General features: G+C 48.4%; 6 non-coding genes across 6 annotated transcripts; 5 read left to right on the plus strand and 1 right to left on the minus strand.

Annotated features, from left to right (window-relative positions):
* Positions 1 to 1,235: 1,235 nt before the first annotated feature.
* Positions 1,236 to 1,308, plus strand: trnav-aac (transfer RNA valine (anticodon AAC)). The gene has a single exon. It is a non-coding gene; the product is annotated as a tRNA-Val (tRNA).
* Positions 1,309 to 1,748: 440 nt separating this feature from the next.
* Positions 1,749 to 1,830, plus strand: trnal-cag (transfer RNA leucine (anticodon CAG)). Its single transcript has one exon. It is a non-coding gene; the product is annotated as a tRNA-Leu (tRNA).
* An 894-nt stretch (positions 1,831 to 2,724) lies between these two features.
* On the plus strand, positions 2,725 to 2,797 carry trnav-aac (transfer RNA valine (anticodon AAC)). Its single transcript has one exon. It is a non-coding gene; the product is annotated as a tRNA-Val (tRNA).
* Positions 2,798 to 13,376: 10,579 nt separating this feature from the next.
* Positions 13,377 to 13,448, minus strand: trnae-uuc (transfer RNA glutamic acid (anticodon UUC)). The gene has a single exon. It is a non-coding gene; the product is annotated as a tRNA-Glu (tRNA).
* Positions 13,449 to 16,051: 2,603 nt separating this feature from the next.
* trnal-cag (transfer RNA leucine (anticodon CAG)) lies at positions 16,052 to 16,133 on the plus strand. Its single transcript has one exon. It is a non-coding gene; the product is annotated as a tRNA-Leu (tRNA).
* An 816-nt stretch (positions 16,134 to 16,949) lies between these two features.
* On the plus strand, positions 16,950 to 17,036 carry trnay-gua (transfer RNA tyrosine (anticodon GUA)). The gene is given in 2 exon segments: positions 16,950 to 16,986; positions 17,001 to 17,036. It is a non-coding gene; the product is annotated as a tRNA-Tyr (tRNA).
* The last annotated feature ends 6,569 nt before the right edge of the window (positions 17,037 to 23,605 follow it).

Consider the following 23,605-nt stretch of genomic DNA (forward strand, 5'->3'; position numbering starts at 1 on the left):
GCCAATTGAATCCTGGTCTACCTGGTCAACGGACACGTAAACAGTGCAGGTACCCTCCTTTGTGCAGCTCCATTTCAGTGTCCTCCGTTGTCAGCGAACCTCACAAGGTCACAGTTTTTTCCTGATCAGGGCACCGTTTTGGGTTGTGTGGATGAGTGGTCTAAAGCACCAGATTAAGGCTCCTTTCGCTCAGGAGCCACTGGTTGAAATCCCACAGCTGTCATTTTCCTGGTCAGGTCCATTATCCACGACTGGAATGTTTTGGTAGCAAAGGACTGTCAGATTGTACAACACAGCTGAGCACTTGGAGAAGAAGATGAATAAGAGGTCTTGTTCTCCCGGACTGGTTGTTGCAACCGCAGCCCTGCTCAAGGTTCAACGTGACATACAATACAGGAACTCCCCGTCTGGGAATCGAACCGCGTAATCTTCCATGCGACAGGCGGAGATACTGGCCACTATACTAACAAGGACTGCTACTGAGTCGATGTAGTGTCGATTGGCCAAAGCGGAATTCAGAACAGGCTTGTGGCCCATGACCGTTTTTATGGTAGCTGGAGACTTCAATCAGTGAAATCCTTCCCATTTTCTGTAGCTCGTATCCTCATCAACGGACTGTATTCCCCACCCGTTACCGGCATGGGGACATTCTAACCCAAGATGAGAACACACTGGACCAGGTACACAGCAACATACATGGCACAGACACAGCTTCACCCTGCCCCCACTTTTACCCACGACTGAAAAAGCAGAACACCACCCCAGAAGCTGAAATACTCACTTAGGAGAAAGTTAGACTGAAGTTCTAAAGGTCCCTGGTTCAAGGCCGGTTTTCAGAACAATCCCTGTTTATGTTGTGACTTGGCAAATAGTTTGAAAAGGCTTATTGGCTGGCTGAAAGGACCTTAACTTCATTCTTCAAAAGGCCAGACATCCAGCCATCCAGACAAGGTTAGAGGAGGTTACAAACCATTGACACCAAGGGCACAAGTTGAGTCTGAGATATCAAAGTGACCCCGAGGGTGGCTAAGGTGTTTCTTTCAAGCCGCGATTGTGATGTCTTGTTTTGTTGAAGAAAATCCCATTATTTCTGGAAAAAATATCCCTACAAAGGAGAAATCTTTGTCCATTTGCACAATTGTCAATCTGCCCCTACTTTGGACACATCTTCGTGTTTCATTGTTTGGCAACTGCTTTGTGACTTCACCAGTCCCCTTAAAAGCCCCTTCGGTCAGGTTTCCATAGTGTAGTGGTTATCACGTTTGCCTAACACGCAAAAGGTCCCCAGTTCGAAACTGGGTGGAAACATGGCCATTCAAGTCCTTCATTTACAAAAAAGTTAAGGTGTCAAATAGGAACAAGGACATGTGCTTGATCTCTGAAGGGACTTTAACTCTTGACACTCAGATTTAAAGTCTGATGCCCTACGAAGTGAGCCCCCAGGCCTTTGGTCAAAAGACTTGTTTTTGTGTATTTGGAATGAAATGTTTTCTGCATGTTGAACAGTTTTCAACAGGAAATATATCTTTCAGATGTATCAATAAAACTGCTGAACCGCCCAACATGGGTCTCGAACCCACGACCATGAGATTAAGAGTCTCATGCTCTACCGACTGAGCTAATAAGGCCTTTTGCTGCTCTAGATATCATTTTTTGTTCTGTTTTTTATTGATGTGGCCATCCTGATGTTTGATCAATTCCACAGCTGACCTAGTTTCTCAGGGAACAGAAGGAGTGAGACCTGGAGGGTCAGGATGGCCGAGCGGTCGAAGGCGCTGCATTCAGGTTGCAGTCTCTAATGAGGCGTGGGTTCAAATCCCACTTCTGACAGTGCGGGGACACAAGGCTTTCCAGTTCGAGTTAAAAGCCCGGCTCCTCATGTATTTTCCATAAAGTACCAAGGTGTTGTCCTGTTGTCCAAAATGAGGCGTTTGCAAGTGGACCTCAGACCTTGTCACCTGAACAGGGACTTGAATCCCGGACACTCAGATCAAAAGTTTCATGTTCGGGACCAAATGGTCCTTTGAGCCGAATATCTTCCCAGTGACCTGCAAGATCCAGAAGGAGGCAGGGATCTTCTGTAGCTCTTATCCTCATCAACGGACTGTATTCCCCACCCGTCACCGGCATGGGGACATTCCAACCCAAGATGAGAACACACTGGACCAGGTACACAGCAACATACATGGCACAGACACAGCTTCACCCTGCCCCCACTTTTACCCACGACTGAAAAAGCAGAACACCACCTCAGAAGCTGAAATACTCACTTAGGAGAAAGTTAGACTGAAGTTCTACAGGTCCCTGGTTCAATTCCGGTTTTCAGAACAATCCCTGTTTATGTTGTGACTTGGCAAATAGTTTGAAAAGGTTTATTGGCTGGCTGAAAGGACCTTAACTTCATTCTTCAAAAGGCCAGACATCCAGCCATCCAGACAAGGTTAGAGGAGGTTACAAACCATTGACTCCAAGGGCACAAGTTGAGTCCGAGATATCAAAGTGACCCCGAGGGTGGCTAAGGTGTTTCTGTCAAGCCGTGATTGTGATGTCTTGTTTTGTTGAAGAAAAGCCCATTATTTCTGGAAAAATGATCCCTACAAAGGAGAAATCTTTGTCCATTTGCACAATTGTCAATCTGCCCCTACTTTGGACACATCGTCGTGTTTCATTGTTTGGCAACTGCTTTGTGACTTCACCAGTCCCCTTAAAAGCCCCCTCCTTTAGGTTTCCATAGAGTAGTGGTTATCACGTTTGCCTAACACGCAAAAGGTCCCCAGTTCGAAACTGGGTGGAAACATGGCCATTCAAGTTCCTCATTTACAAAAAAGTTAAGGTGTCAAATAGGAACAAGGACATGTGCTTGATCTCTGAAGGGACTTTAACTCTTGACACTCAGATTTAAAGTCTGATGCCCTACGAAGTGAGCCCCCAGGCCTTTGGTCAAAAGACTTGTTTTTGTGTATTTGGAATGAAATGTTTTCTGCATGTTGAACAGTTTTCAACAGGAAAGATATCTTTCAGATGTATCAATAAAACTGCTGAACCGCCCAACATGGGGCTCGAACCCACAACCATGAGATTAGGCCAGACATCCAGCCATCCAGACAAGGTTAGAGGAGGTTACAAGCCTATTTACAAACCATTGACTCCAAGGGCACAAGTTGAGTCCACTGAGATATCAAAGTGACCCCGAGGGTGGCTAAGGTGTTTCTTTCAAGCCGCAATTATGATGTCTTGTTTTGTTGAAGAAAAGCCCATTATTTCTGGAACAATTTTCCCTACAAAGGAGAAATCTTTGTCCATTTGCACAATTGTCAATTTGCCCCCACTTTGGACACATCGTCGTGTTTCATTGTTTGGCAACTGCTTTTTGACTTCACCAGTCCCCTTAAAAGCCCCTTCCTTCAGGTTTCCATTTCCATTTCCTTCAGGTGTCCATTTGGACAATTGTCAATCTGTCAGGTTCAAACACTTGTGACACTTGTAAAAACACTTAAATACAGAAATACAGACAACAGAGACAGAGACAAACAACAATATTCAAAGTTGCTCGCAGCGAGGAGAGTGAAACAACATACCCAGTGACATGCCGCTCCACTCTGAGTATGCAGTTCACACTCCTCTCTTTTTATTCTCTTTCGGGGGTCCCTACTACATGGTCGTGCAACTCTAAGGGGGGGTCGAGAAGGCAGTTGCACGAGCTGTATTTGTTTGTCTATGTGTGTGTGTGTATGTGAGAGCAATTACTTTTAATGTTTTATGAGTTCTTTATCTTGACACATTCTTGCAGGATTAACATGAGCATCTGCAGAGTCGCTGTTGGTGCGTCCAGGCACCTCCAGGACCTGGGGGTAACTGGGGGATCTCTGATCAGGGTCACGGGAACATTCCTTTTTCAGCACATTCAAACACTTTCTATTGTCTAAGCAAATGGATATAAGGGTGATAACTAACAAAATAATACCTGTATCTACATTTTATTCTAACATTTCCCTCCTGTTTATCACGCTTTTATCTGTTTGCAGTCGCTCTTCGGGTCTCCTCTCGGTTGTTTCCTCGCAGGTCATCTTTGTCAGAAAATTTGCTTACATTTAAACGGAAGTGTTCTCATCATCTGAGTCAAAGTACAAGTCAGAAACAAGTTAGGAGCATATCTATAATGGCTGTCCTAGTCATCATCACTGTCATCGCTGCCACCTGCCACCAGTAGGGGGTTACATTTCATTTACCTTGTTGTCATTGGTGCCATGGTTAAATAGACAGTCTATGTGATTCTAATCTTCAAGATAGGGATACAACATCCACATAAGGCACACAAAAGAAGGGCAACAGCGAGTGCAATAAGCACGGACATCACATAAGGAGACCATTGTCCCCAAAATGCTCTCCACCAGTCACCAAACACCTCAGTGTTAACACCAGTGTTCTTCATCTTGGTGTTTAGCGCCTTTAAACCAGAGATCGCACACATCAGCATTCCTGTGGAATCTGTATTGTTGGGGATGGACATGCAACATTGGTCGCCGAACATGGCGCACACTCCTTGCTGATGTGCCAGAAGTCCATCCAAGGCGATGCGATTCTGGAAGGCCATGAGTGAATTGGCATGGAGTTTTTCTCCAATTGCTGTGAGTCCGGCCTCGATGTAGTTCCCAAGCTTTTGTATGTCATAGTGGAGGTAGTTAATCCTATCCACATTTTTGTCAACTTATCCATGGGATAAAACTTTCCTCCAAGCCTGATGCAATCTGATTTACTAGTTTGTATTCTGGTCGTACCCCTCGTGGCACGCCGATGGCATCGATGTAAGACATCAACACCACATGTCTGCTCTCGAGTACTGCTTGTGTGTGTGCGTGTTCGTGTGTGTGTGTGTGCATGCGTTTGTGTGTGCATCAGATGAGTCAGAGTAGGCATGATCCCATCACACCCCACCTCCTTGCTTCCTTCCACCTTGCTTGTTAAGAAAGTCCTCCATCAAGTCTTTGGTCCAAAGTCTCCTTTGCTGCACATGCCAGGGTCATATTGCTGTTCCAGTCTCTCCTCTAGATGTCCTCCTTGCAGGTGGCCATTTCTGGTGCTTGCTTGTCCTTGTTCTGAGTCGGCCACATTCCACTTTAGTGGCTGGTGATGTGATTGTCGTCACCATAAACACCATGTCAGCAAACATCTTCTGAACTCTTCGGTAGTCTTGGAAAGTGAGTCACAATGCATGTCTGGAGGTGACCGTTTGCTGTCAGAGCACAGTTCATGTGATGGATCTTCAGGTCATGGTGAAGATAAAACTGGACACTATGGCATGGCTGGTGAGATGAGAGGACTCATGCATGCTGTTGTTGAATCAGGATGTTGTTGTCAGGTTGTTGGCAGAGCAAGGGTGGAGGTGTGCGATCAAGATCATGGTCCACTTTGAGACACTGAGGCACTGTCAACCTCTAGTAGAAGGTCAGGACACAGCATCATGTGCTGCGTCTCGTGTTATCTTTGCAGAGATCATTGTGGGAGAACCAAAAGGCCAGGATGGTCTCAGGCATTAATGGCCATTCACTCATTGGAAAACTAAACTCAGGAGGTAATAAAGATAATGGGGTGAAGGAACAAGTATCTGGTCCAGGAACAGGATCCTGGTCCATCTCATACACATAATCCCTATTCCATCCTATCTGAAGCCAATCTACAACAGCTCTGGGATGCAAGAATCAGGGCTGACTTTCCTTCACTTTTATTTAGCTCAATAAGGTCCATGTGTATTACTTGAAATTAACATTGTGGTTTTGGAAATTGGCCACACCTCGGTCACAAGTTGTCCTGGACGTTGTGTTTTGCACACACTAAAAACGCTCAACAAAAATTTTTTGAATACGATTTTTTAAATACGAATTAAAGTGGGTGTTAATAGTGTGACACATCCCTCCTGTTGAGACATGTGTAACACCATGGCTCAAAATATCAGCCCACTTTTACACTTTTTTGGCAAGATTGGTTTCTTATCTGTCGACATATAAACTTTTTTGTCCAGGGTTGCTTTATTCCTAAGCCAGTGGTCAATTTCCTGTTTTGGACTTTGTTTTGGACCTTGCATTTCTGACTAAACTCAAAGTCTACTTGTAATTTTTCAGTCTTAAGATGGTTCAGTTCCTTTAGTGCCGCTTGTTTTACCATTTTGTCAGCGAACGCATTTCCTTAGGGTATTAGTATTATTTGTATGTCCCATGTATTTACATGCAATGCAATTTGTTTTGGTAATTGCACTGCTTCTAGTAATGCTGTTAATAATCATGCATGAGTTACTGGTTTTCCTGTTTATGTTATCATACCTCTGTTTTGCCAGTATTGTGCAAAGGTATGTACTGTTGAATATACATATTGGCTATCAGTTTAAATCGTCACCTTTTGACCTTTCATTAGTTTGCATGTAAGTGCTACTAATTCTGCTGCTTGTGCAGAATAAGAGGATGGTAACGGCTCTGCTTTCAACACCATATCTTGTGTAACAACTGCATAGCCTGTTATTGTTTGTCCAAAATTATTTTTCTTTGAGGAACCATCTACAAAAATCTTCTCTTTTTGTTAGTGCCTGATCTAATAAGTCTGGTCTACACTTTGCAGTTTGTGTTGTTAGTTCATCACAATCATTGTGTTTCGCTTTCCTAAGGGAGTGGTAGAAGGGTAGCTGGGTTGAGCGTAGTGCATCGCTCAAGTGTTAAGTGTGGTTGGGACAAAAGTGTCGCCATACAAGACAGATGTCTAGCAGGAGACAAAAATGTCATGTTAGTCTGTAATAGCAGGGTGGAAACCACATGAGGTACTTTCAGTACTAGTGGATGGAACAATACAATGGTTGCACTTGTTTCCACGGCCTTAGATGCTGCTATTACAGCCCGCACACAATGTATGATGGCGCATGCTACTGCATCTAGCTTAGAAGAGTAGTATGCTATTGGTCGTTTCTTTGCACCATACTCTTGTAGTAAGACTGAGTACATGACCTCAGTCTCACTTCACACCTTTCACTGGTTTTATTCTTTCATATGCATCTGGTTTTATTGGGTATTGCCTAACACATGGTCTGTAATCATTTTTAGCTTTAATTTGTACAGGTTGGGCACTTTTAATTAGTCCTACATCTGATGGACCTAGAGACCACAACGTTATTGGTAGGGAGTTGACCACTATTGTCAAATTTTCCTCCTGCAGTCCTGAGCCATGTATTGCCTGCAGATCTAAAATGTAGAAATTCATATCTGCAAGTTGTTCTACATGCTCCCGAGTCAGGAATCTGATTGTCTTACCATTCACTTCCAATGTGACTTCCGGTCGGGGATGTTCAAAGGCAAATACCTCTTGTAAATTCTAATTGTACTACTTATTCATCATTTGGTTCTAGTTGTATTTGTTAAGACAAGCCTAGTCATGCTGAATATGGCTTTTGGTCTTGCCTTCTAAACTGGCCTTTGTCACAATCACGGGAGAAGTGACCTTTTTGCATCCTATTTTTGTTACTTAACACCTGCATTTTGCATGCTGCATGCTGCACGTGTGTGATATAGTATGCCATAGTTGCTGTGGGCATTCCAATGAAATGTTTATCGACCCCCCCTTTTATGCCAGGATTTGAATTAGCATGTATTGCGTTCTTTAACTGTTGTTGGTATGGGCCTGTGGGGTCATCATCTTCAGCAAGGCCGCTATTTTGTTTGAATACCGTAATCATACGCACTCTATACTCATCAAATGATTCGTCATGCTTTTGTTTGCATTGTCCTATTGTTGTGTAATTAGCTCTTTTCCTGAACTTTGCTAGGACTCTCTCTTCCAACTGATTGATTCTTTGCTCCAATGTGGGGTCATTATGGGCCACAGTGTCACGCTCTGTGTGGGTTTGCACGTGACAGTTTATGTTTGAGTTCCCCGTTTGGGCTTTGGTTTCCATTTTGAACTTTTTGTATTGGACTTCCTCTTTTGCCTCCTTTTCCTTAGTTGCCATGGTTACCCACACCTGTGCCTAATTTGTCCCCTTATTTAGTTCAGGTGTGCGCTTCTCCCTTCATGGGATCATTATCATTTGTCCGTCAGCAAGTTGAGTGCTTTTTCCTTTTGCTGCTATTATTGCACAAAATAAATATAATTCACCTGCAACTGGTCCTGCTTTCTGCATCCTGGGGTCGAACTTTAAAGCTCTCAAGCCGAACCGTGACAGAATGATCCCACCAAATGAAGGCGACCTCGCAGAGAGCGATTTCTGGACCTGGCAGCTTTTCAAAGCCATGGAAGACGAGGAGACGGCGAGACCGCCATGGGAACTGGAGGATGTGGTGCGCGGGCCGGACGACACGCTCGTCTCAATGGCGTGGTTTTATCCCGGACCGACCGACGACACCCCAGACCGGCCGCGTCGGCGACGCAAGACGCGGTGCCGGAAGGCGAAGCCACGCTCGTTCTCCCCTCCACGCCAAGCCAAGGCGCACCCGCCCTCCTGCCATGCCGGCTTCGATGAACCCGACGGAGATCTCGAGTTCGCCGAGTGGACCCGGCACTTTTTCAAGACGTTGGAGCAGGCGCGTGCGAGGTACACGCCGGAGGAGCTGGAGACCATGGAATGGGGGCCGGACTGCACGCTAGTGCCGAAGGCTTCACAGCGTCAAAGGGTGAAGCCAATCAATTTCTCCTCGCCACACCATGCCGAGGCGGCATTAACCCCCCACACCGTCGCTGAGTGCCGGCCCATCACGCCACTATTGATGGCCCCCGCAGCACGTCAGCACGCCGAACTCCAGCCGACCACCTCTTCCACATCCCTGTTGCCTCTCGCACAATACGAAGAGGAGCACGGCACACGTTCCCCTCCAGTGGCCAAACCCCGCAGCTCCAGGGTTTCTCAAGACCCGGCTCCCACGCCAAGCTGTGTGACGCCACTGTTTCCTCCAGTGGCCAAACCCCGCAGCTCCAGGGTTTCTCAAGACCCGGCTCCCACGCCAAGCTGTGTGACGCCACGGATTCCCCCTGTGCCCAAACCACGCAGCCCCAGGGGTTTTCAAGACCCGGCTCCTGTGCCAAGCTGCGTGGCCTCTCAGATTCCTCCAGTTCCCAAGCCACGCAGCCCCTGGGGTTTCCAAGACCCGGCTCCCGTGCCAAGCTGCGTGGCCTCACAGATTCCTCCAGTCCCCAAGCCACGCAGCTTTAAGGTTCCTCAAACCCCGGCTCTCGTGCCAAGCTGCGTGACTCCACAGATTCCTCCAGTCCCTAAGCCACGCAGCCCCAGGTGTTCTCAAGATCCGGCTCCTGCGCCAAGCTGCGTGGCGTCTCAGTTTTCGCCTGTGCCCAAGCCGCGCAGCCCCTGGGGTTCCCAAGACCCGGCTCCCGTGCCAAGCTGCGTGGCGTCCCGGATCCCGCCCGTGCCCAAGCCGCGCAGCTTCAAGCCCAAGGAAGTGGCTGCGGCCGGGATTGCTGACCTGGAGGAGCCAGTGACCCTCCTCCAAGCCTCCCTCCTCCCTTCCCTGGTTTCGGCTCCCTCTGATGACGGTGTCTGGGATCCGCCTACGAGAGGGGGGGGCTAGTACCACCTGCTGGGCTACGCTGGAGGCACAGCCCAGCCTGCCAATAGAAGGGGAGGATGGCGCCACCTGCGGGGGGAGTGAGGAGGCACAGCCCACTCCACCGGCAAGACTAGGAGCAGGGCCTGCTGGAGCAGATGGAGAGGCTCTGGCAGGGATGACACCTGCTTCTTCGCCGTCTCCGCGTCAGGGCCGGACGCCTGCTTCTTCGCCGTCTCCGCGTCGGGGCCGGATGCCTGCTTCTTCGCCGTCTCCGCGTCGGGGCCGGATGCCTGCTTCTTCGCCGTCTCCGCGTCGGGGCCGGATGCCTGCTTCTTCGCCGGACGGCCTCTAGACTTTCGGCCGGAGACCTGGTTCTACACCCAGGGCGCCCGCCTGAGGATGCCTACCTCGCGCTTGGTCGAGGGCGCCCCCCGGAGGGTGTATACCGTCCCAACCATTCCCTCCATCACGTGGAGGGGTCTTGTTGGCTCCGCCGGGCCTGCCGCCCCGGCCGGCCCCCTGAAGGGTCCCGTCGGCAACCCACCTCCGGTCCCCCCACCACCCTTCCCTCTGAACTGTTTCGGTCGTCTGGGATCCGTCCTTGAGGGGGGTTTACTGTCACGCTCTGTGTGGGTTTGCACGTGACAGTTTATGTTTGAGTTCCCCGTTTGGGCTTTGGTTTCCATTTTGAACTTTTTGTATTGGACTTCCTCTTTTGCCTCCTTTTCCTTAGTTGCCATGGTTACCCACACCTGTGCCTAATTTGTCCCCTTATTTAGTTCAGGTGTGCGCTTCTCCCTTCGTGGGATCATTATCATTTGTCCGTCAGCAAGTTGAGTGCTTTTTCCTTTTGCTGCTATTATTGCACAAAATAAATATAATTCACCTGCAACTGGTCCTGCTTTCTGCATCCTGGGGTCGAACTTTAAAGCTCTCAAGCCGAACCGTGACACACAGGTTGGTCATTGCCATATGTGGGGCTCCAATTTCCTTTACACAGACACCACTCTGGCCCTAAGGCTGTCATCCACACTTGTTGTACTTCTATTCCGTTCAGGTGGTATGATATTCTCAAGTTGTTCATGTCTGTAATAAATCTTACGCCGTCCTCTTTTACAGGTGTGACACCATCTAAGGCCTTCTTTACATCATCCTGTGTCCATGTACGATACACTAGGATTGTGGGACGTTCATCATTGGCTACATTAGGGTTCGGTACTTCTATCATTGGAAACGCATCGTTTTCCGGTATAACACTAGGTGGCGATTTAGGAGAAAATACTTCTCCCATCTGTTTCGACCACTCAACAGAAAGAGGTTTAGCTCTTGTCTGGGGAGGGTTTGATGCTGATGGTCTGGCACCATGGTCCTCATAATGTGGAGGTTCAGGTAACTGTGGATACCCTCGTGGTTGTCCACCTACTGTACCTTCATTTTGACTGCTGTTGCTCGCTCTTGTGGTTGGCATAACTGTACTTTCGTTATCTTCCTTGTGTGTATAAAACGTGTCTGTGTCTTTCTTCTCAGTTACTTTTACTGTGTTTTGTAACTCTTCCTTTTTAAAACGTTCGCTTTCTGCTCTTTCTCTCGCCTTCCTTTCTTTCTTCATTTTAGCCTGGCCTTTCTGTCTTTTTTCTGCCAGCTCCTTCCAATATGACAGGTCATCATACCCTTCCTTTTGCATTTTATTGGTTTGATTCTTGTTCTTTTTCGCAATATCCTGTTGCAATTTAATTAATTTAGGGATTGATAATTGTCCGTCAAAACCATACTCGTTAATCCATATTTCTAGATGTTTTATTTTGGTTGGTTGGTGCTGAAACACATAACACTAATCCTTGCACTTTAGTTCCTCCCTTTTGACTTGTGGTTTCCCACTTTTATTTCCCATCTTGGGAATAATTTGGTCCCTGTTGTGATGAGCTTCCTAGGGAAAACTAACAACAGGGTTGTTTGTCAGTGAGAGAGTAATGAACTTTTCTTTGAGGTAATTCTCAAGCTTCTACCCCGGTGAGGGCGGAGAATTCTTGCCTCTGCTTCCTCAAAGACTCTTTTTCTCACCCTTTAATATGAAGACCTGTCTAGTGACAAAATCTCCCATTCACACACTCATTCGTACTTTGAAAACGTTTTCACATTCAAACTCCGAAAAGGCCTTTCACCGCGGAGGCACTCCTTTTCTAGCCTAACATGACCGCCAACTCCGTCTTTGTACCAAAAACTGCCAACTCTGTCTTATTGTGAAAGACCGCCAACTCCGTAACACTGTGGGTCCATCTTATTACACAAGACTGCCAGCTCGTCTTCCCACAGAAGACTGTCGAGTCCGTCTTTTTGCTTGCCAGCGTCTAGTACACACAAGGCTTTTAGCACCGGGTGACAACCTTATTGACTCGCGGGCCGCACTCAGCTCTCGGGGTCAAAAACCCTTCGGGCTGCATGTGGACCCCAGGTCTCAGTTTGCCCACCCCTGCTTTAACACAAAGGGATGACACCCTTTCACTCACAACACAAAGGGACAGCGCCCTTTTAATCTACACTCTGATCAAAAGTGTCTTACTGTTTGTTGTCTTCTCTTCCGTCGGTATCCCGTCAACCTTCAGCTTCCAGTTGTTGAGCTGAGAAGACAGCCCATCAAAGGGTTTTGTCTGCCGTGGCCACGGTCTTTCTGTCTTGTCCGCTCCACAACTGGACTCCTCAGGTATCTTGGGATCCGGCTCGAAGGACCAAGTAAATGTCAGGTTCAAACTCCTGTGACACTTGTAAAAACACTTAAATACAGAAATACAGAAGAGACAGACAACAATATTCAAAGTTGCTCGCAGCGAGGAGAGTGAAACAACATACCCAGTGTCATGCCGCTCCACTCTGAATATGCAGTTCACCCTCCTCTCTTTTTATTCTCTTTCGGGGGTCCCTACTACATGGTCGTGCAACTCTAAGGGGGGGCGGAGAAGACAGTTGCACAAGCTGTATTTGTTTGTCTATATGTGTGTGTGTATCTGTGAGAGCAACTACTTTTAATGTTTTATGAGTTCTTTATCTTGACACATTCTTGCAGGATTAACATGAGCATCTGCAGAGTCGCTGTTGGTGCATCCAGGCACCTCCAGGACCTGGGGGTCACTGGGGGGTCTCTGATCAGGGTCACGAGAACATTCCTTCTTCAGCACATTCAAACACTCTTTCTATTATCTAAGCAAATGGATATAAGGGTGATAACAAACAAAATAATACCTGTATCTACATTTTATTCTAACACTTAGACTATTCTTAAACCAAAGGAGTGCATCAGGGGGCACCTTTGGTGATACATCGTCAAGATTTCTTTCCTGTGGAAAATTGTGCAACAACCAGTGCCCCCTGAGCAAAAGGAGCCTTAATCTGGTGCTTAGACCACTCATCCACACAACCTAAAACGGTGCCCTGATCAGGAAAAAACTGTGACCTTGTGAGGTTCGCTGACAATGGAGGACACTGAAAAGGAGCTGCACAAAGCAGGGTACCTGCACTGTTTACGTGTCCGTTGACCAGGTTGCAGATGGATTGTCTTTGTCCTTTTGAAAATCCACATTTTAACGCCCCATTATTGAGAGACGTGACGACCATCAGGAGGAGTGAGGTTTATTGTGAGGACCTTTAGAACTTCAGTTCAACGCTCTCCCAAGTGGGCTATTTTAGCTGTGATGGTGGGTTCTACTTTTTCTGTCTGGGCCTAAAGTGGGGGAAGGGTGAAGCTGTATCTGTGCATTGTACTGCTGTCTTCGCCGAGGTACTGTGGACGACAAGTTCGCCTACAGGGGGGAGGTTGACCATCTGGCGACTCCATCCAAATGTCAATTCCCTGACCGGGAATCGAACCCGAGCCGCAGCGGTGAAAGCGCCGAATCCTAGCCACTAGACCACCAGGGACTGCTTTAGGTCTGCACTCAGAAAGGCAGATACTGTGTCGCTTTGACGTGGTCCAGCAAAGGAACCAAAATAATTATAAGACTGGACCTTCTCTGCCAACGCTGCAACAGCAGGGGAATGAGCTCAAATGGTAGAGCGCTCGCTTCGCATGTGAGAGGAAGCGGGATCAATGCCCGCATTCTCCAAAATCTCTTTTGTTTTTTGTGATTAAATGTTCCCAAGTACCAAACACTAACCCGGGCCCCAATCCCGATATCTAGGCCAAATACAGCCATAGGTATCACCTTGTCTTGTCTTGTTGTGGGATCAATGCCCGCAGTCTTCTAGGAGTTCTTTGCCTTTTGTAAAAGAGATGTTAGGATCGGAAATGAGTCCAGGATCAATCCACGTGGTAGACCCGGGTCCGATTCCCGGCCAATGCAACAGGGCTGTTTTCATACCTTTCATCGTGAAAAGAAGTGCCAAGACCGTTTTCAGGACCAACTGATGACCTCTGAATTCGATCAGAAACGTCACACCTCTCCACCTGAGACTCTACACCTGAGACTCTCCACCACAAGACTTGATTATCTAATCCAAATTCAGTCAATAGTGGCATTCTCAGCCACAACCGCAATGGGACGCCGTAAAGAGTAAAGTTGTTGTCCTGGTTTGCAAAGCCTCCATTGTTACGCCAGAAGGTGCCAGTCACATCCAAAACAAAGGGTTACATGGTGTAATGGTTAGCACTCTGGACTCTGAATCCAGTTTAGGGTGATACTTATGGCTGTATTTGGCCTAGATATCGGGATTGGGGCCCGGATTAGTATTTGCTACTTGGGAACATTTCATCAAAAAACAAAGAAGTTTATGGAGAATGCGGGTATTGATCCCGCTACCTCTCACATGCTAAGCGAGCGCTCTACCATTTGGAGAAGAAGATGAATAAGAGGTCTTGTTCTCCCGGACTGGTTGTTGCAACCGCAGCCCTGCTCAAGGTTCAACGTGACATACAAAACAGGAACTCCCCATCTGGGAATCGAACCGCGTAATCTTCCATGTGACAGGCGGAGATACTGGCCACTATACTAACAAGGACTGCTACTGAGTCGATGTAGTGTCGATTGGCCAAAGCGGAATTCAGAACAGGCTTGTGGCCCATGACCGTTTTTATGGTAGCTGGAGACTTCAATCAGTGAAATCCTTCCCATTTTCTGTAGCGCCTATCCTCATCAACGGACTGTATTCCCCACCCGTTACCGGCATGGGGACATTCCAACCCAAGATGAGAAGCTACACAGCAACATACGTGGCACAGACACAGCTTCACCCTGCCCCCACTTTTACCCACGACTGAAAAAGCAGAACACCACTTTAGAAGCTGAAATACTCACTTAGGAGAATGTTAGACTGAAGTTCTAAAGGTCCCTGGTTCAAGCCCGGTTTTCAGAACAATCCCTGTTTATGTTGTGACTTGGCAAATAGTTTGAAAAGGCTTATTGGCTGGCTGAAAGGACCTTAACTTCATTCTTCAAAAGGCCATCCAGCCATCCAGACATTTACAAACCATTGACTCCAAGGGCACAAGTTGAGTCCACCGAGATATCAAAGTGACCCAGAGGGTGGCTAAGGTGTTTCTTTCAAGCCGCAATTATGATGTCTTGATGTTTTGTTGAAGAAAAGCCCATTAAGAGAACCTTCAAATGGATCCTGAAACATACAGGGAGCCAATGCAGTGATTTTAAAGTTGTAAAAGTTGTAGACTTCTTTTAGGAAGACCAGAAAGCAGGGCATTGCAATAGTCAATACGACTGGATACAACACGCAAAAGGTCCCCAGTTCGAAACTGGGTGGAAACAAGGCCTTTGAAGTCCTTCATTCATTCATTCATTTTCTACCGCTTTTCTACCGCATTTTCTACTGCTTTCCCTCACGAGGGTCGCAGGGGTGCTGGAGCCTATCCCAGCTGTCTTCGGGCAAGAGGCGGGGTACTGCCCTGGACTGGTCGCCAGCCAATCACAGGGCACATATAGACAAACAACCATTCACACTCACATTCATACCTATGGACAATAGCATGTTTTTGGAATGTGGGAGGAAACCGGAGTACCCGGAGAAAACCCACGCATGCACGGGGAGAACATGCAAACTCCACACAGAGATGGCCAAGGGTGGGAATTGAACCCTGGTCTCCAAGCTGTGAGGTCTGCGCGCTAACCATTAGACCGCCGTGCCGCCCCTTTGAAGTCCTTCTTTTACAAAAAAAATCAAGGTGACAAATAGGAACGAGGACATGTGCTTGATCTCTGAAGGGACTTGAACACGAAGTGAGCCCCCGGGCCTTTGGTCAAAAGACTTGTTTTTATGTATTTGGAATGAAATGTTTTCTGCATGTTGAACACTTTTCAACAGGAAAACAGATGTATCAATAAAACTGCTGAATCGCCAAACATGGGGCTCGAACCCATGACCATGAGATTAAGAGTCTCATGCTCTACCGACTGAGCTAATCGGGCCTTTTGCTGCTCTAGATATCAGTTTTTATTGATGTGGCCATCGTGATGTTTGATCAATTCCACAGCTGACCTAGTTTCTCATGGAACAGAAGGAGCCAGACGTGAAGGGTCAGGATGGCCGAGCGGTCGAAGGCGCTGCATTCAGGGTGCAGTCTCTAATGAGGCGTGGGTTCAAATCCCACTTCTGACAGTGCGGGCCACAAGTCTTTCTAGTTCCATTTAAAAGCCTGGCTCTCCATGTATTTTCCATAAAGTACCAATGTGTTGTCCTTGTATTCTGAGGGCGAAATGAGGCGTTTGCAAGTGGACCTCAGACCTTGTCACCTGAACAGGGACTTGAATCCCGGACACTCAGATCAAAAGGTTCATGTTCGGGACCAAAAGGTCCTTTGAGCCGAATATCTTCCCAGTGACCTGCAAGATCCAGAAGGAGGCAGGGATGTTCTGTGCCTCCGTTGTCGAGGCGGCTGTGGCCCTAAGGGCCCTGCAGCAATTGAATGTTTGGACTGAGTCTTCCTGTAAGAGTATGATGACTTATTGACTTACTCTACAAATCAGTGGTAACCGTGGATCAGGATGAGGTCCCCAAACGACGCCAATGTCTGTGACAGCTGATGTTAAGGATCAGCTGATCAGAAGATACTTGGTTTGTGTGCGGGGCCACAAGCCTTTCCAGTTACAGTTAAAAGCCAGGCTCCTCATGTATTTTCCATAAAGCACCAAGGTGTTGTCCTGTTGTCCTTGTATTTTGAGGGCAAAATGAGGCATTTGCAAGTGGACCTCAGACCTTGTCACCTGAACAGGGACTTGAATCCCGGACACTCAGATCAAAAGTTTCATGTTCGGGACCAAATGGTCCTTTGAGCCGAATATCTTCCCAGTGACCTGCAAGATCCAGAAGGAGGCAGGGATGTTCTGTGCCTCCATTGTCGAGGCGGCTGTGGCCCTAAGGTGGATGCCATTGGTGGCGCGCTACTATGTGCTATCTGGTCCTTGTACAACAAGACCTTCGATAGCTCAGTTGGAAGAGCGGAGGACTGTAGAGGTTCAAGCTGGCATCCTTAGGTCGCTGGTTCAAGTCCGGCTCGAAAGACAAGCTGTTTCTTATGTTATGTCTGCCAGGAAAGAATACGCCAGAAGGTGCCAGTCACATCCAAAACAAAGGGTTCCATGGTGTAATGGTTAGCACTCTGGATTCTGAATCCAGTTTAGGGTGATACCTATGGCTGTATTTGGCCAAGACATAGGGATTGGGGCCCGGATTAGTATTCGCTACTTGGGAACATTTCATCAGTAAAACAAAGGAGTTTATGGAGAATGCGGGCATTGATACCGCTACCGCTCACATGCTAAGCGAGCGCTGTACCATTTGAGCTATTTCCCCTGCTGATGCGGCGTTGGCAGAGAAGGTCCAATCTCATAACTATTTTGGTTCCTTTGCTCAACATTAGGTGAGCAGTGACTCTCTGTGATAACAGAGTTTGTGCACCAAGCATTGCTTATATAAATGCACAAACCTCCATCTTTGGTTTTACCAAAGTCCGCAGTCCTGTCTGCCCTAAGGATGGAGCGTCCTGCTAACTCGATAGCATTGTTCGGGATGCTGCTGTTAAGCCAAGTCTCTGTGAAAATCATGACGTTTGAGTACATAATCCGTTTGTTTTTGGTGATAAAGAGTCGTAGTTCGTCCATTTTGTTGATCAGAGATTGGACATTAGCAAGGAAAATGCTGGGTAAAGGCAGCCTCCGGTGTCCTGGAGATCTCCGGGATGAGTCGGAGATTGGCGATAAAACGGTCCGAGTTGGAGGACTTTATGTCTAGGAGCTCCTGTCTGCTATAGGATGTTAAAGCAGCACTGTACTGGATGAAAAAAAAAAACAGCGAGGAGCAGATAAAACACAGCGGATTTGCAAAATCTGGAGAGACGCTGAGCCTCGCGTTGTTGACGCGCCACCATCTTGGTCTTCATTAGTCTACATGTACTTTGCGGATCTGGAAAAGGCATTCGACCGTGTCCCTCGTGGCGTACTTTGGGGGGATTGGTGGCGCGCTACTACGTGCTATCTGGTCGTTGTACAAACGGGGCAGGAGTCTGGTTGGCATTGTCAGTAGTAAGTCGAGCCTGTTTCCGGTAAACGTTGGCCTCCGCTAAGGCTGCCCTTTGTCGCCGATTCTGTTCACAATTTTCATGGACAGAATTTCTAGGCGCAGCCAAGGTGTTGAGGGAATCTGTTTCAGGGGCCTTAGAATCTCATCTCTGCTATTTGCAGATGATGTGGTTCTTATGGCCTCTACGGGTTGTCACCTTCAGCGCTTACTGGGACGGTTTGCATCTGAGTGTGAAGCGACTGGGATGAGACTCAGTACCTCCAAATCAGAGGCCATGGTTCTCAGTCGTTAAAGGGTGGAGTGCTCCCTCCGGGTTGGGAATGAGGTCCTACCCCAGGTGGAGGAGTTTAGGTATCTCGGGGTCTTGTTCACGAGTGAGGGAAAGTCGGAGCGTGAGGTCGACAGACGGATCGGCGCAGCCTCTACAGTAATGCGGTCGCTGTAACGGACCGTCGTGGTTAAAAAAGCTCTCAATTTACCGGTCGATCTATGTTCCCACCCTCACCTATGGTCATGAGCTTTGGGTCATGACAGAAAGAATGACATCTCGGATACAGGCGGCTGAAATTAGTTTCCTCCGTAGGGTAGCTGAACTCACCCTAAGAGATAGGGTGAGGAGCTCAGTCATCCGGGAGGGCTCAGAGTAGAGCCGCTTCTCCTTCACATCGAGAGGAGTCAGTTGAGGTGGCTCAGGCATCTAGTCCGGATGCCTCCCGGACACCTCCCTGGTGAGGTGTTCCGGGCATACCCAGCTGGGAAAAGGCCCCGGGGCAGACCGAGGACACGCTGGAGGGATTATGTCTCACAGCTGGCCTGGGAACACCTTGGTGTCCTCCCGGTGGAGCTGGAGGAGGTGGCCGGTCACCGGGAAATCTGGGCTTCCCTACTAAGACTGCTGCCCCCCGCGACCTGGACCTGGATAAGCGGAGGAAAATGGATGGATGGATGGACTTGTATACTAAAATGAGATGGAGATAATTGCAATATTTGTCAGAATAGTTCTGGAACAAATGGTGGAAGGAGTATCTGACCAACATTGCTCTGAGACAAAGATGGCATACGCCAAGAAGAAACATGCAAGTTGGAGATGTGGTGATCGTCAAAGAGGAGGAGGTTCCCCGAAACAAACGGAAACTGGCTGGGATTCTTCAAGTCCATAAGAGTATCAATGGACTAGTGAGGACAGTTGCGGTGTTTCACGATGCTTCAATGTCCCGCAATGGCGTGTGAATGCACTCAAGAGCAATAAATGCATCGAGAACAGCAGTCAAGGAAGCGTGAACTCTTTACTGGACCAGGTCAGCTAAGTAACAAAGACAATACATCTGCAAGCTCTTCAAAGGACACGTAAAGAGCACAGCCATAGCAGAGGATGGTTTCGATCCATCGTGCCTGGGTTATGGGCCCAGCACGCTACCGCTGCGCCACTCTGCTGCCGACATCTGTACAAGTACCCTGCTTTGTACGGCTCCTTTTGAGTGTCCTCTGTTGTCAGTGAACCTCACAAGGTCAACGTTTTTTTTTTCCTGATCAGGGCACCATTTTAGGTTGGGTGGATGAGTGATCGAAGGCGCCAGATTAAGGTCCCTTACGCTCAGGAGGCTCTGGTTGAAATCCCACAGCTGGCATTTTCCTGGTCAGCTCCATTATCCACGCCTGGAAGGATTTGGCAGCAAAAGACTGTCAGATTGTACAAGACACCTGAACACCGTGAGAAGAAGATTAAGAGAGGTTTTGTTCTAATGAGAAGGGTTTGTTTAACCGGACTGGTTGTTGCAACCGCAACCCGACTCAAGGTTCAACGTGACATTGTGACATACAAAAGAGGAACTCCCTGTCGGGGAATCGAACCCCAGTCTTCCACGGGACAGGCGGAGATACTGTCCACTATACTAACGAGGACTGCTGCTGAATTAATGTGGTGTCGATTGGCCAAAGGGGAATTCAGAACAGGCTCGTGGCCCATGACCGTTTTCATGGTAGCTGGAGACTTTAACCACTGAAATCCATCCCGCTTATCCTCATCAACGGACTGTATTCCCCACCCGTTACCAGCATGGGGACATTCCAACCCAAGATGGGAACACACTGGACCAGGGACACAGCAACATAGTAGGTGGCACAGACACAGCTTCACATTGCCCCCACTTTTAGACCCGACATGATGACCATTAGTATGTTAGCATTTAAGCTAATTTACTCATGTCTCAAGGGAAATAGACACATGGCATGATGTGGGGACACTATGGGACTGCCTTAACACTTTTGAACCTTGAAGCTGTTTTGCTAGGTTTTTTTTTTACCCCGGGCACAGTCTCTTTGAGAGGAGGCTGCGGTCCATCAGGACCAAAACCTCACGCTACAAGAACAGTTTCTTCCTGTCTGCTGTCAGCCTCATCAACAAGGCCTGGAACCCCCCGACACTGTTCACACCCCACCTCTGCCTCACCCTGCCACTTTGACACTCTATATGCGTTAAATTAACGCTCAGTTTGAACTCTTAGGAAAAACAATGAGACTGCAGTTCCGGAATAACAAACAAAAAACAGACTGCGTACATATATTTATACTGCATTCTGTATATTTTGTATTTTCATTTTTTAATAGATGTGTCTGCACCTACTTCACCAAAACAAATCCCCAGTCGAGGTCAGCAGGCCCCGTCTCCACTGTAAACAGTGTGGACTGGGCACTGCTTCCCTTTTCGGAGGCGCCGGACGGTTTGCCAGAACCCCTTCGAGGCCGACCGAAAGTCGTGCTCCATGGCCTCACCGAATTCCTTCCACACCCGAGTTTTTGCCTGGACAAGCACCGAAGCCGCGAACCGTTTGGCCTGACAGTACCTGTCAGCTGCTTCCGGAGTCCCACAAGCCATCAATGCTGGATAGGACTCCTTCTTCAGCTTGACGGAGGCCCTGACCTCTGGTGTCCACCATCGGGTTCGGGGCCTGCCGCCACTACTGGCACCGACCGCCTTGTGGCAGCAGCTCCGGTCAGCCGCCTCAGCAATGGAGGCACGGAATATGGCCCATTCGGACTCAATATCCCGGTCCTCCCCCGGCTGGAACTGCTGGATGTTGAGGGACTGTCTTGGCTGGCACGTCTCTTCAACATTGCGTGGAAGTCGGGAACAGTATCTTTGGATTGGCAGACCGGGGTGGTGGTCCCCCTTTTCAAGAAGGGTGACCGGAGGGTGTGTTCCAACTATAGGGGGATCACACTCCTCAGCCTCCCTGGGAAAGTCTATTCCAGGGTGCTGGAGAGAAGGGTACGACCGTTGGTCGAACCTCTGTTACAAGAGGTCCAATGCGGTTTTCGTCCTGGTCATGGAACACTGGACCAGCTCTACACCCTCACGAGGGTGCTGGAGGGTGCATGGGAGTTTGCCCAACCAGTCTACATGTACTTTGCGGATCTGGAAAAAGGCATTCGACCGTGTCCCTTGTGGCAAACTTTGGGGGGATTGGTGGCGCGCTACTACGTGCTATCTGGTCCTTGTACAAACGGGGCAGGGGTCTGGTTGGCATTGTCAGTAGTAAGTCGAGCCTGTTTCCGGTAAACGTTGGCCTCCGCTAAGGCTGCCCTTTGTCACCGATTCTGTTGTCCCGCAATGGTGTGTGAATGCACTCAAGAGCAATAAATGCATCGAGAACAGCAGTAAAGGAAGCATGAACTCTTTACTGGACCAGGTTAGCTAAGTAACAAAGACAACACACCAGCAAGCTCTTCAAAGGACCTCTGGGTTATGGGCCCAGCACGCTACCGCTGCGCCACTCTGCTGCCAACATCTGTACAAGTACCCTGCTTTGTGCGGCCCCTTTTGAGTGTCCTCTTTTGTCAGTGAACCTCACAAGGTCACAGTTGTTTTTTCCTGATCAGGGCACCGTTTTAGGTTGGGTGGATGAGTGACCGAAGGCGCCAGATTAAGGTTCCTTACGCTCAGGAGGCTCTGGTTGAAATCCCACAGCTGGCATTTTCCTGGTCAGCTCCATTATCCACGACTGGAATGATTTGGCAGCAAAAGACTGTCAGATTGTACAAGACACCTGAACACCTTGAGAAGAAGATTAAGAGAGGTTTTGTTCTAATGAGAAGGGTTTGTTTAACCGGACTGGTTGTTGCAACCGCATTGTGACATACAAAAGAGGAACTCCCCGTGGGGGAATCGAACCCCGGTCTTCCACGTGATAGGCGGAGATACTGTCCACTATACTAACAAGGACTGCTGCTGAGTTGATGTGGTGTCGATTGGCCAAAGGGGAATTCAGAACAGGCTCGTGGCCCATGACCGTTTTCATGGTAGCTGGAGACTTTAACCACTGAAATCCATCCCGCTTATCCTCATCAACGGACTGTATTCCCCACCCGTTACCATCATGGGGACATTTCAACCCAAGATGGGAACACACTGGACCAGGGACACAGCAACATAGTAGGTGGCACAGACACAGCTTCACATTGCCCCCACTTTTAGACCCGACTGAAAAAGGACTCTCTTGCTTGGTGCTAACATGATGACCATTGGCATGTTAGCATTTAAGCTAATTTACTCATGTCTCAAGGCAAATAGACACATGGCATGATGTGGGGACACTATGGGACTGCCTTAACACTTTTGGACCTTGAGGCTGTCTTGCTAGATTTATTTATATTTTTTTACCCTGGACACAGTCTCTTTGAGAGGAGGCTGCGGTCCATCAGGACCAAAACCTCACACCACAAGAACAGTTTCTTCCTGTCTGCTGTCAGCCTCATCAACAAGGCCTGGAACCCCCCCCCCCCCCCCCCGACACTGTTCACACCCCACCTCTGCCTCACCCTGCCACTTTGACACTCTATATGCGTTAAACTAACGCTAAGTTTGGACTCTTAGGAAAAACAATCACTTCCGGAATAACAAACAAAAAACAGACTGCGTACATATATTTACACTGCATTCTGTATATTTTGTATTTTCATTTTTTAATAGATGTGTCTGCACCTACTTCACCAAAACAAATCCCCAGTCGAGGTCAGCAGGCCCCGTCTCCACTGTAAACAGTGTGGACTGGGCTCTGCTTCCCTTTTCGGAGGCGCCGGACGGTTTGCCAGAACCCCTTCGAGGCCGACCGAAAGTCGTGCTCCATGGCCTCACTGAATTCCTCCCACACCCGAGTTTTTGCCTGGACAACCGCCGAAGCCGCAAACCATTTGGCCTGACAGTACCTGTCAGCTGCTTCCGGAGTCCCACAAGCCATCAATGTTGGTTTGGACTCCTTCTTCAGCTTGACGGCGGCCCTGACCTCTGGAGTCCACCATCGGGTTCGGGGTCTGCTGCCACGACTGGCACCGACCGCCTTGCGGCAGCAGCTCCGGTCAGCCGCCTCAGCAATGGAGGCACGGAATATGGCCCATTCGGACTCAATATCCCGGTCCTCCTCCAGGATGCAGGTGAAGCTCTGCCAGAGGTGAGAGTTGAAGACTCGACGAACGGGAGACTCTGCCAGACGTTCCCAGCACACCCTCACTACTCATTTGGGTCTACCAGGTCTGTGTCACCAAAAGAGCTGAAC

Source organism: Doryrhamphus excisus, linkage group LG6, assembly GCF_037039965.1.
Source record: "Doryrhamphus excisus strain RoL-2023G ecotype Guam linkage group LG6, RoL_Dexc_Guam_v1.1, whole genome shotgun sequence".
Classification (NCBI taxonomy): domain Eukaryota; kingdom Metazoa; phylum Chordata; class Actinopteri; order Syngnathiformes; family Syngnathidae; genus Doryrhamphus; species Doryrhamphus excisus.